This window comes from Xyrauchen texanus, chromosome 2 (genome assembly GCF_025860055.1).
Source record: "Xyrauchen texanus isolate HMW12.3.18 chromosome 2, RBS_HiC_50CHRs, whole genome shotgun sequence".
In the NCBI taxonomy this organism is placed as follows: domain Eukaryota; kingdom Metazoa; phylum Chordata; class Actinopteri; order Cypriniformes; family Catostomidae; genus Xyrauchen; species Xyrauchen texanus.
Window position 1 is genome coordinate 600,590 of NC_068277.1, and position 12,500 is coordinate 613,089.

At 45.4% G+C, this 12,500-nt stretch overlaps 1 protein-coding gene across 1 annotated transcript in view; it reads left to right on the top strand.

Moving 5' to 3' along the window:
* Nucleotides 1-12,500, top strand: part of LOC127653509 (glutamate receptor ionotropic, NMDA 2B-like) — an 87,449-nt gene that overhangs the window by 10,973 nt on the left and 63,976 nt on the right. The window contains exons 3-4 of the mRNA XM_052140198.1: nucleotides 10,317-10,453; nucleotides 11,030-11,103. The gene's annotated coding sequence lies outside the window, so the exon portion shown is untranslated. The remainder of the gene's footprint in view (nucleotides 1-10,316; nucleotides 10,454-11,029; nucleotides 11,104-12,500) is intronic.

Genomic DNA, 12,500 nt, shown 5'->3' on the forward strand with positions numbered 1-12,500 from the left:
CAATCAGTGGTGTGCACAGACATTAGGGACGGGGCGAACGGGTAAAATTTGTTTTAATGAGTAATAATTATAAGTGTGTGTGTGTGTGTGTACTGTAATAAAACTGTACATAATAGCATATTCTGTTATATTTCTCATAAAAAGCACCATGATTATACACTTGTTTATTTATTTAGTTTGTGAGAACCCCATGTTCATGACATGTGTCAGAGTAAAACCATGGTATTTCTTAAAGTACCTTGGAATATCATAACAGTTTCATGAATTATGAACATGATAAATCATTCAGTACCATGGCATTACCCTGGTAACATGGTGCATGGTGCAAAGATGCGATGAGAAAGAGTGAGCGTGAGACGATCAACTGTGTTTCACAGTAAGGACAGGTGAAGTTTCTGGTGACCTAGAGGATGATGGTGACTCCCTAGAGGATGATGGTGACCCCTAGAGTATGATGTAACCAATAGAGTATGATGGTTACCCCTAGAGTATGATGGTTCCCCCTAGAGTATGATGTAACCCCTAGAGTATGATGGTACCCCCTAGAGTATGATGGTGTCCCCCTAGATTATGATGGTGCCCTCTAGAGTATGATGGTTCCCCCTAGAGTATGATGGTGACCCCCTAGAGTATGATGGTGACCCCTAGAGTATGATGGTACCCCCTAAAGTATGATGGTGTCCCCCTAGAGTATGATCGTGAGGCCCTAGAGTATGATGGTGTCCCCCTAGAGTATGATGGTGTCCCCCTAGAGTATGATCGTGAGGCCCTAGAGTATGATGGTGACCCCTAGAGTATGATGGTACCCCCTAAAGTATGATGGTGTCCCCCTAGAGTATGATGGTGTCCCCCTAGAGTATGATCGTGAGGCCCTAGAGTATGATGGTGTCCCCCTAGAGTATGATCGTGAGGCCCTAGAGTATGATGGTGACCCCCTAGAGTATGATCGTGAGGCCCTAGAGTATGATGGTACCCCCTAGAGTATGATCGTGAGGCCCTAGAGTATGATGGTGACCCCCTAGAGTATGATCGTGAGGCCCTAGAGTATGATGGTGTCCCCCTAGAGTATGATCGTGAGGCCCTAGAGTATGATGGTGACCCCCTAGAGTATGATGGTGACCCCCTAGAGTATGATAGTGTCCCCTAAAGTATGATGGTGTCCCCCTAGAATATGATCGTGAGGCCCTAGAGTATGATGGTACCCCCTAAAGTATGATGGTGTCCCCCTAGAGTATGATGGTGTCCCCCTAGAGTATGATCGTGAGGCCCTAGAGTATGATGGTGACCCCCTAGAGTATGATGGTGACCCCCTAGAGTATGATCGTGAGGCCCTAGAGTATGATGGTGTCCCCCTAGAGTATGATGGTGACCCCCTAGAGTATGATAGTGTCCACTAAAGTATGATGGTGTCCCCCTAGAATATGATCGTGAGGCCCTGGAGTATGATGGTACCCCCTAAAGTATGATGGTGTCCCCCTAGAGTATGATGGTGTCCCCCTAGAGTATGATCGTGAGGACCTAGAGTATGATGGTGACCCCCTAGAGTATGATGGTGACCCCCTAGAGTATGATCGTGAGGCCCTAGAGTATGATGGTGTCCCCCTAGAGTATGATCGTGAGGCCCTAGAGTATGATGGTGACCCCCCTAGAGTATGATGGTGACCCCCTAGAGTATGATAGTGTCCACTAAAGTATGATAGTGTCCCCCTAGAGTATGATCGTGAGGCCCTAGAGTATGATGGTACCCCCTAGAGTATGATCGTGAGGCCCTAGAGTATGATGGTACCCCCTAAAGTATGATGGTGTCCCCCTAGAGTATGATCGTGAGGCCCTAGAGTATGATGGTACCCCCTAGAGTATGATCGTGAGTGTCAAATAAGTCTCACTTACAACGACTTTGTTGCTCAGAACTTATTTATTTAACAGAGCTCCCACGACACAGTCTCACTCTCTCTCTGTATTTGTCTTTTTCAGCCCCCCAGTCCCGCCCTCTCTCTCTCTCGGGTATTCTATTCCCTGGATAGGTTGTCAATCAACATATATAATAACCTATTCTCTATGACACCTCCCCCTTTAACTTTTCTAAAGAAACACATTGTTGTAACCATAATTCCTTTTCTAACTAGCACTTGACCATATTCATTTGAACTATAATGAACATTTTAAACATTCGACAGTTTCTCTTTTGTCAAACATTTAACCACGCACTCATTTAAGATGCATAACTCACCTACACTACACATACAACATGCATAGATTTCCAGTTTACTTTAACTATAAATTTAGTTTGACAGTTGGTTTTATTACTCTGCCGGACCTGGTCACAGTCACTCCTTGTGTCTCACTCGGTGTCTGCGACTCTGGCTGATCCGCGCTGATGATGTGCAGTTTTTCAAGCTTCTGCGGGCTCTTCGCTGTCGTTTCGCAGTTGTTATCAGCATTTAGATATTCCGCTGGCACTTTCTGTAGATGTCTGCGGTTCCGCCTCATCTCTCCTTCCCCCTTCGGTGCCTGCACCACGAATGAGCGCGGTGCACTCACTTGCGTTTTGATCTGCACTGGACCTTTCCACGACTTTTCCCTGTCCTGTTTCATCAGCACCAGATCACCTGGCTTCAACTCGGGTAATTCACGCACTCCATGTCTCCGATTGAAGTAGAAGGCTTGATGTGTTTTAGCCAAAGCGTCCCTTTCTCTCACCATCAGTCTATTTGGCCACTTTGGCTGCAGGTTTTTCTTCAACGTAGGCAGTGTAGTACGAATTTTCCTGCCTATCAACAATTCAGCAGGGCTTACCCCTGTAGATGAATGTGGTGTTGCGCGGTAACACATCAAAGCGAGGAGCGGGTCATCCTGTCTGAGGATGCGTTTGGCTACTTGGACCGCGCGCTCGGCATGTCCGTTTGCCTGCGGGTTGTGCGGGCTCGATGTGACATGTTCAAAGTCATATTTTTCCTTAAATGACGTCCATGCCTCACTAGTAAATTGCGGACCATTATCACTCATGATCTGCTCCGGTATTCCAAATCTCGCAAACGTAGCTTGCAGTCTGTTTATCACCTGCGCAGTTGTTGTCTTTGGCAGATGAAGAATCTCTATGAAGCGTGAGTAAAAATCCGAAACAATCAGATACATCTGGCCCTTGTTCTCACAAATGTCTATAGCCACGCGCTGCCACGGTCTGTCAGGTAGCGGGGTTGACTTCAGTGGCTCTTTCCTTTGTGTTTTCCTGTTTTCACGACAGAACATACACAAATCAATTTTGTTATTTATATCCGATGATATACCAGGCCACCATACGGATGAACTTGCACGTTCTCTGCATTTTGTCAACCCTAGATGGCCTTCGTGGATACGCTCAAGGATGTCCTGTCTCAGTTCCCTTGGAATGCAAATGCGTCTGCCCAGAATTATCAGTCCTTCACTTATTGACAGCGCATCTTTCACTGAAAAAAAGTCTCTAATACCTTCCGGTACGTTTCTTACGTGCTCTGCCATCCCTGCTTTATGAACTTACTTACTAGTTGTAACTGTTCGTCTTTTCCAGTCGCTACTTCGATCAAGCTCAACTTTGACTGTGACACGGGCAAGCCGGCTATGACGGCGTCTACGTAACAGGCTATCTCGTTCACTGTAGGCCTACTGCTCGGTGCATCATCGCCTATTGGACTTCTCGACAGTGTATCAGCTACTACTAATGTCTTCCCAGGTGCGTATTTCGCGGTCACTGCGAATCGCATCAGCCTCATTAAAAGTCTCTGACAGCGTATCGGTACCGTGTCCAAGTCTTTTTTATTGATCAATGGTATGAGGGGTTTGTGGTCTGTAATGAGGCGAAATCTGTCCAGCCCTATGAGATACTTCTCGAATCTCTCGCATGCCCAGACCCCGGCCAAGCATTCTTTTTCAATTTGCGCGTACCTGGTTTTTGCCTCATTTAACCTCCTCGAACAATATGCCACCGGCTTCCAGCTGTCTCCGTGCAGCTGTAGTAGGACCCCTCCCAGCCCGTAGCTACTCGCGTCTGCTGACACCGCTGTGGGCTTCCCTGAATCGTAGTACGCGAGAACAGGTGCAGTGATTAGAGTCTCTTTGAGCTTTTGAAACGCGCTTTCTTGAGACTGGTCCCATGTCCACGCTACCGTCCCTTTTAGTAAATCAAACAGCGGGCCCCCCACTGTTGCCAAGTCTGGTATATAGCGTCCCATGTAGTTTATCATCCCCAGGACACGTTTCAGTTCACTCACATTTCTTGGGGCTTGCAGCTCTGAAATAGCCCGTACTTTCCCCGGGTCGGGCCTGACTCCTCTCTCGTCTATGACGTGCCCCAGGAAATAAAGCTCCTTCTGTCTGAATATACACTTTTCTTTGCTGAGCTTGAGTCCTGCGCGCTCTATCCTCTCCAGAACGCGCCTCAGATGCTCGTCGTGCTGTTCTTGGGTTTCGCCGTGAACGATTAGATCGTCCATGTAGACCGCAACTCCCTCCAAGCCTCCTAGGAGTTCGTTCATTTTGCGCTGAAATATTTCTGGCGCTATGCTGATGCCAAAGGGTAAGCGCTTAAAACAATATCTAGCAAACGGCGTTATGAATGTAGTGAGAAGACTGCTCTCACTATGTAGGGGAATTTGCCAAAAGCTGCTTGCGGCATCCAACGAAGAGAATATTTTGGACCCGGCGAGTTTGGCTAGAACTTCATCAGTCGTGGGTAGGATGTACCGTTCCCTTTTTACATTTTCGTTCAGTTTTTTCAAGTCTACGCAGATGCGCACTTTCCCGTTAGGTTTCATTACTGGTACCATCGGCGCGCACCAGTCTGTGGGTTGTGTTATCTTTTCAATGACCCCGTTCTCCTCCATTCGTTGGAGTTCGGCCTTAACTTTGGGGAGCAATAGTAAAGGCACTCTTCTCGCGGTGTGGACTGCGTATGGCTCTACATTTTCTTTTAGATTTATTTTAACAGGCTCGGTTCTCATTGTTCCCTGTTCACCGAATACTGCGCTGACTTGCTTGATTCTTTTAACTAAGCCCATCTCTACTGCTTGTTCTCTGCTTAGCAAATTGTTCACAGTGTCGCCTTCCATGACGTGAATTGTGAACTTGAACTTTTATCCTTGTACTCCGTGGTGGTTTCAAATTGTCCCAAACAATTTATCCTCCCACCGGGCTGTCATATCTCGCATGTGTCTGACTCAACTTCAGTTTACTTCCAAGCGAGTTAAAAGTCTCTTCATTCATAACGGTCACGTCAGCTCCAGTATCAATTTTAAAATTTACTCGCGAGCCATGCACGTTCAATTTCACAAACCAAATCTCTGTGTCGTCAGCCCCAGTTTTACTTATCATACCCAGGTAATATGAATCGTCATCACTTGCCTGTGTGTGTGTTCCTCTTATTACCTCATTAACTCTCCTTGAGTAACACATACGCTCCCAGTGTCCTTTCTTTTTACATTTTCGACACTCAGTTTCTGCTGCAGGACATTTCTCCTTGTTGTAATGTTTCGTTTTTCCACACTTTCCGCACCTGCCGCCACCGGTCATTCTATCATTTTTTCCTTTCGCTGGTTTCTTTTCATCCCATCTTCCTTTCCTTTCAGGTCGTCTGCGTGTAACCTCCTGAACACTGCTTGGCGCACCTTCCTCCTGTTGGCTCACTTGCTGGGCGATGTCCTCCGCCTGCCTCACCATCAGCACCGCCGTGTCTAAGGTAAGGTCTGTTATCAGCTGTAACTTTCTTGAAAGCTCTTTATCTTTGATGCCAACCACAAGCTTATCTCGGATGTTCTCTGTTTTCTGTGCACCGAAGTCACAACTCTCTGCTAATTCGTAGAGTGCACGGATGAACATCTCGGCCTTCTCCCCCGGCCTTTGTATGCATTGGTAAAAGCACGCCCTCTCGTGGATGATGTTCTTTTTCGGGATGAAATAGTCATTGAACTTGTTCAGCACGGCGTCAAAGTCTTTTTTCTGCTCGTCTCTCTCAAACGTGAACGAGCTGAATACGTTTTCTGCCTCTGGTCCCATGGCATATATAAGGGTACTCACTTGCACCTCGCCATCCTCCTCCGCGAGCTTCGTGGCTATCCTGTACCTCATGAAGCGCTGTCGCCATGCGGCCCATTCTTGAGGTCTATCAAAGGTAAAGTTCGTGGGTGGAGCGAATTTCGCCATTTCTATTACTCCACAACTTCTGACACCATGTCAAATAAGTCTCACTTACAACGACTTTGTTGCTCAGAACTTATTTATTTAACAGAGCTCCCACGACACAGTCTCACTCTCTCTCTGTATTTGTCTTTTTCAGCCCCCCAGTCCCGCCCTCTCTCTCTCTCGGGTATTCTATTCCCTGGATAGGTTGTCAATCAACATATATAATAACCTATTCTCTATGACAGTGAGGCCCTAGAGCAGGGTTTCCCAACCTTTTTTGTGCCAGGGACCAGCATATTCATAAAAGAAATTCCAAGGACCAGTTGTCAATTTTAATGCCTCAATTTTGAGATGGATCGTTTGGATTCGGAACATATCACTGTGTAAAACAGTAACAGCCTATAATTTATTTGCATATAATGAACTAGGTGGCAACAAAGGCTTCTTGTATACCAATCTTTTTAAACTTTCAGACCGGTTCACAAAATGTTTCCCTTTTCTCCCATACAATTAGGTCTACTTCAAAAGCAACTCACACAGCACTCACTCACTAGCAGGTGGCAGTAATGGCAAATTGTATGAAAATACCAGTCCATTTCACCTGTCAAATCTCTCCAGAACCACTAAAGACAATCACTTCAACAGCAAATTAGTGTTTTCACTCACCAACAGGTGACAACAAAGGCTAATTGTATGAAAATAAGAGCCAGTTTCAACAGTCAGACAGTTTCAGAATACAATAGCAAACACACAGTGATTTCAGCCAATAATTTTTAAAAGTATAAAATTAGAGATTAAGCTTTAACAAAAAATACCAGACAAGACCAATGAGAACAAAACTATTTTAATGTGAGGATGAACTTCTTATTGATATTACTATTTGCAGCTGTGCACAAGACAAGCTGTTCTTCCTGGGCATTCATAAAAAAACATGCATCCAAAACAATGCACACAAATTCCAGGATACAATAAAATGGAATTTAAAAAGGTCTGCTTCACAAATATAAACGAAAACCAGCTTACAGTCTGATATCCATCTCAGTGAGACCCCTGGGATTGCTTGGCAGCCACAAGAACATCATACCGGGGCTTGATGGTTGACAATGAGACACGCAGGGTATTCCTCACATCCAGTCTGTTTCTAAGTCTGGTCTTAGTGGCAGTCATGGCAGAAAAACCTTTAGCTATTCGGTGAGCAACCAGATATGATGCCTTTGTTGCAGCTACGTTTACTGATGTTGAGGATATCAAAACTTGCCGCTGAGCGTCTAACTCACGTTTCTTTCTTTCGAAAAACTCCTCCGTTTTGTCTTTGAGAGTTGGGTGTTTGGTGGTTAAGTGCCGCTGAAGTTTTGACGGCTTCATTGTAGAGTTTTTCACCACAAATATCACACAACGGATTTGGCGCTACGGAATCGCCTGTTGTCGTAAATCCATACCTAATGTATGAGGTATCGTATTTACGATTAAAGCTTGACTTTTTTTTTTTCTTTCTCTCGCTATTTTCGAGTTGGTCATCGCCTTTCCTTTTACCGGAACTGTTCGCAATGAAATTAGCCATTGAAGTTTGCTGAGGCCCGCTCATCTCTCCACATACTTCTCTGTCACTTCAGGTGCACCGCGCTTTTTTTGCAGTCCGTTAAGATACGACGAGTTGCTAAGAAATCACAACGCGCTCAAAGAAACACATTTTAATCTATTTATTTATTTTAAACTATTTATTGTTTATGTTTTGGATTAAATAACATGACATGTTAAAAAGCATTTAAAAAAGACAATTATTATTATAAAAAAAAAAAAATTATTCTGGGAAAATTTCAAGGCCCGGCACCGGTCCGGGGACTGGGGGTTGGGAATCACTGCCCTAGAGTATGATCGTGAGGCCCTAGAGTATGATGGTGACCCCCTAGAGTATGATGGTACCCCCTAGAGTATGATGGTGACCCCCTAGAGTATGATGGTACCCCCTAGAGTATGATGGTGTCCCCCTAGAGTATGATGGTGTCCCCCTAGAGTATGATCGTGAGGCCCTAGAGTATGATGGTACCCCCTAGAGTATGATCATGAGGCCCTAGAGTATGATGGTTCCCCCCTAGAGTATGATGGTGTCCCCCTAGAGTATGATGGTTCCCCCCTAGAGGATGATGGTGACCCCTAGAGTATGATGGTGCCCCCCTAGAGTATGATGGTGTCCCCCTAGAGTATGATGGTTCCCCCCTAGAGTATGATGTGTCCCCCTAGAGTATGATGGTGTCCCCTAGAGTATGATGGTGTCCCCCTAGAGTATGATGGTGACCCCTAGAGTATGATGGTGTCCCCCTAGAGTATGATGGTGTCCCCCTAGAGTATGATGGTGAGGCCCTAGAGTATGATGGTTCCCCCTAGAGTATGATGGTACCCCCTAGAGTATGATGGTGTCCACCTAGAGTATGATGGTACCCCCTAGAGTATGATGGTGTCCCCCTAGAGTATGATGGTGACCCCTAGAGTATGATGGTGCTCCCTAGAGTATGATGGTACCCCCTAGAGTATGATGTTGACCCCCTAGTGAGTTGGTGCCCTATGCAGACTGCATTATATGTGTATAGGGAGGGGCGGTACTGTGGAAGCATTATGGTATTTTGTTTGAAAGTGATTAGTTTAATGGCTTATTCGTTTCAACAAAACCAAACTGGCTTTGATTGAACCTGACAGCTCATTCAGTTCATGTCAATATTTTATAAAAGATGAATTTCTAATGGTCCATGATGTCGGAGATGTGATCAAGTATTATTCTTTTGATTAACTTATAGCACAGTAAATGGAGTAGACTTTTTAATCTGACCCATGACTCATCTGAGGTAATGGCACATCGATGCAGAAGTGCTCGTAAGTTGATTCTCACACTTTAACGATGCATTTATTGTGGGATGATTCTTTCCACATGAACAAATATACTGGTTAAAATTAGATTGTAGACTGTAAAACAAAATTAAATTGTTTGCAGTTCATTAAATTATATTAGGCTTTTTCTCCCAATTTTCTCCCAATTAGTAGGTCTTCGTGGTGGTGCGGTTACTCACCTCAATCCAGGTGGCGGAGGACGAGTCTCAGTTGCCTCCACTTCTGAGACCGTCAATCCGCGCATCTTATCACGTGACTCGTTGTCCATGACACCGTGGAGACTCACAGCGTGTGGAGACTCATGCTACTCTCCGCGATCCACACACAACTCACCACACGCCCCAAGCCCTGAGATACCAAGCCCTGCTTTTAGAACTTTTTAACTTCTGTGGCAGTAGCTGTTTCTGTGTAAATGTTTAAAATCGAATCTTTTCAAAATGATCTCCTGATCTTTAGCGGAGACATAAATCATGCTGAATGTCTCGTGAGAAGTGAATAACGTGGACTCTCTACATTGGCTGTTCGTGGCAGACATCACTCATTCATATACGTGCGCTTCAGGGTTAATCATGAACTCAGGATCAAACTCTGAGTTGATAGAGAAAGTTTGTTGCAAGCTTCTTGAGATCAATGAACCTGATCTAAACTGGTTTAGCTCTATCTGGTTTAGTCAACCTGAAACTTCCTCTGACACTAGCTTTGTGCAACAGGCCTCATGAGGTTATGCGTTCTTCACACAACAGACCTCTTATCTTTTAGTACAGAGTCCAGATATTAAAGCACTTTTAAAGTACTTTCTTCGTTCCCAGTTTAATATGCAAAGACAATTATAAGTAAACCATTCTTAGGTTAATTTTCTGGAAAACTGTAATCACTGTATCCTCTATTTGTTTTGAGAAACCTGTCCAGCCCAACACAACAACAGTGACTCGACCAATGGTGTGAGTTGGGGGCGGGACTATCTGTTTGTTTAACCAGAAATCAGTTTAAAAACAATGTTTATTTTTGCAGTTCCATTTGGTGCCACTAGTAGTACAGAAATTACACACTTCAGCCAGAATAAATCCCAGATAACACAAAGCCCTGAAAATATATATACAATATATTTATGAAAAGACTAAACAGCATATAATTAAGTTAATTTCCTTTTCATTTAATTTGTATTTAAAATTATTATATCAAATAGAGATAGAAATTGCATAATTATATTCATCGTATACATTTAAGAGTTTCTGAAAGTGTGTTATGTGTAAATATGAAGGTCTTTTCTCTCCCTGCAGGTGCTCTAAAAAACAGGACATTGAAGATCAGCAGCTCCAGAGGACAAACACGAAACACCCGGAAACATATTCATGAAGAATGAGAAAGAGGAGCTACAGAGAGAACACAGCAGACCGACTGTTAAAAGTGTCCACAGGTAATACACAACACACTCACTGCCTACAGGCAGACAGACAGACACACAGACAGACAGACAGACAGACAGACAGACAGACAGACAGATAGGCAGACAGACAGATAGACAGGCAGACAGACAGACAGATAGAAAGACAGACAGATAAGCAGACAGAAAGATAGAAAGACAGACAGGCAGACAGACAGACAGATAGAAAGACAGACATACAGATAGACAGACAGACAGATAGAAAGACAGACAGACAGGCAGAGAAACAGACAGACAGATAGAAAGACAGACAGGCAGACAAACAGAAAGACAGACAGATAGACAGACAGACAGATAGGATGGGATTTTGTTGTGCTATTTGATTGGAAGCTACTGCAAAACCATAACTCCGATCAGTTACAAAAGTCATAATAACCCGAGTCCGAACAGTCTGAAGGTCTGTGCAGAGTTTGGTGGATGTAGCTTTAAAGCTCTAGGTGGAGTTTGATCATTTTAGGGTTGTATTTTGGATTTTAGAAGATCTTTACAATAAAAGTATTGTGGTGTTGAAGACAATGCAATAAATACATGAAATGTTTGTTTGTGCAGTAGGGTATGAGAGCGCTACAGCATCATGCGGTTTCTGAGATGGAGGAGTGAAAGTTCGGCTGCACACACACAAGGTGAGACACACACACACAAACACACAGTAATCTGTGATAATCTGTGATAATCTGTGTTAAAGCCGCTGCTGTCATCAGGAGTTTCTGTTTGTCAATCTGTTTCATCATTGAACAACATTCATAGAGCACAACATCAACAATGTGTGTGTCTGTGAGGTCATGTTTTATGTAAATTGTTGCGGAGAGAAAGACAAATCACAAGATGAATAGTTACAGCTAGATTTGTGAAAGACTGACAGTTTCAAATAATCAAGGTGATGAAGGTAATCAATAATGAAGAGTTTCAGGCCTTACAATCAGACAGACAGTGTGTAAGGGGGTTAAGATGGGCAAGGAGGAGGCGAGATCCGGCTTGTCAATATAATTATAATTTAATTAAACTCAAAACAAAAGCACAAACATAAACACACATATGACGGACATGCCCGTAGTTCGCTCTCTCTCGAACCGTCGTCACTGGCCGCCTTTATCCCTCGTGCGCCCCGTCAGACTGATTGGGACCGGGCGTGCGACATTCTAGCCCGGCCCAGCCCCCCTCCGCTCCACACTCCTCCCGGCGTTACCTCAGGCCGGGGTGCCACCAGCATGACCTACATCCGTCCCCCTCTTTCCCTGGGGAGGGGCGTGCTTTGTGCACCGTCAGGTCATCCCCACATTCCTTGACCTGGGAGGAGACAGGAGGGGAAAACAAAAAAATACAAATAAAAAATAGGCGAAGGAAAAGGCCAACACGGTGCGAAAGAGAGAGAGAGAGAGGAGAGAGAGAAAAAGCTCACTCACCGGTTCTCTGATGTACCGTCGCGTGGTCCTCGAACACTCCGCCACACTCTCTGGCGGACAACAGCCACTCCTCTCTGGGTGAACCGGAGTCAAACCTCCAACCCCCAGCGGACAGAACGCCCCTAGCAGCGGCCCTACCGCTCCAGGCGATCGGGGAGTCACTTCCCTCTTCCCCTCGCAGACGGCGGTCATCCCTCGACCCCTCCGCGTTTCTGGGGGACAGCAGGGCACTCCTCCACCCCTGGCAGCGGCTCCATCGCTCCAGGAGGTCGGGGAATCCAGTCCCCACTCACCCCGTGGACGGCGGCCTTTCCCCGCATCCGGGCGGTCGGGCTACTCCGTCACCCGGCAGATGGCAGCGGCGCTCCCCGGGTGGACGGCAGTGTCCAGGACTCTGCGACGGGCATCCCTCCTCCTTCCCGGGTTTCGGCACCAATGTAAGGGGGTTAAGATGGGCAAGGTGGAGGCAAGAACCGGCTTGTCAATATAAATAATAATTTAATTAAACTCAAAACAAAAGCACAAACATAAACACACACGACGGACATGCCCGTAATTCACTCTCTCTCGAAACTTCGTCACCGGCTCCATCAGGCCGATTGGGGATCGGGCGTGTG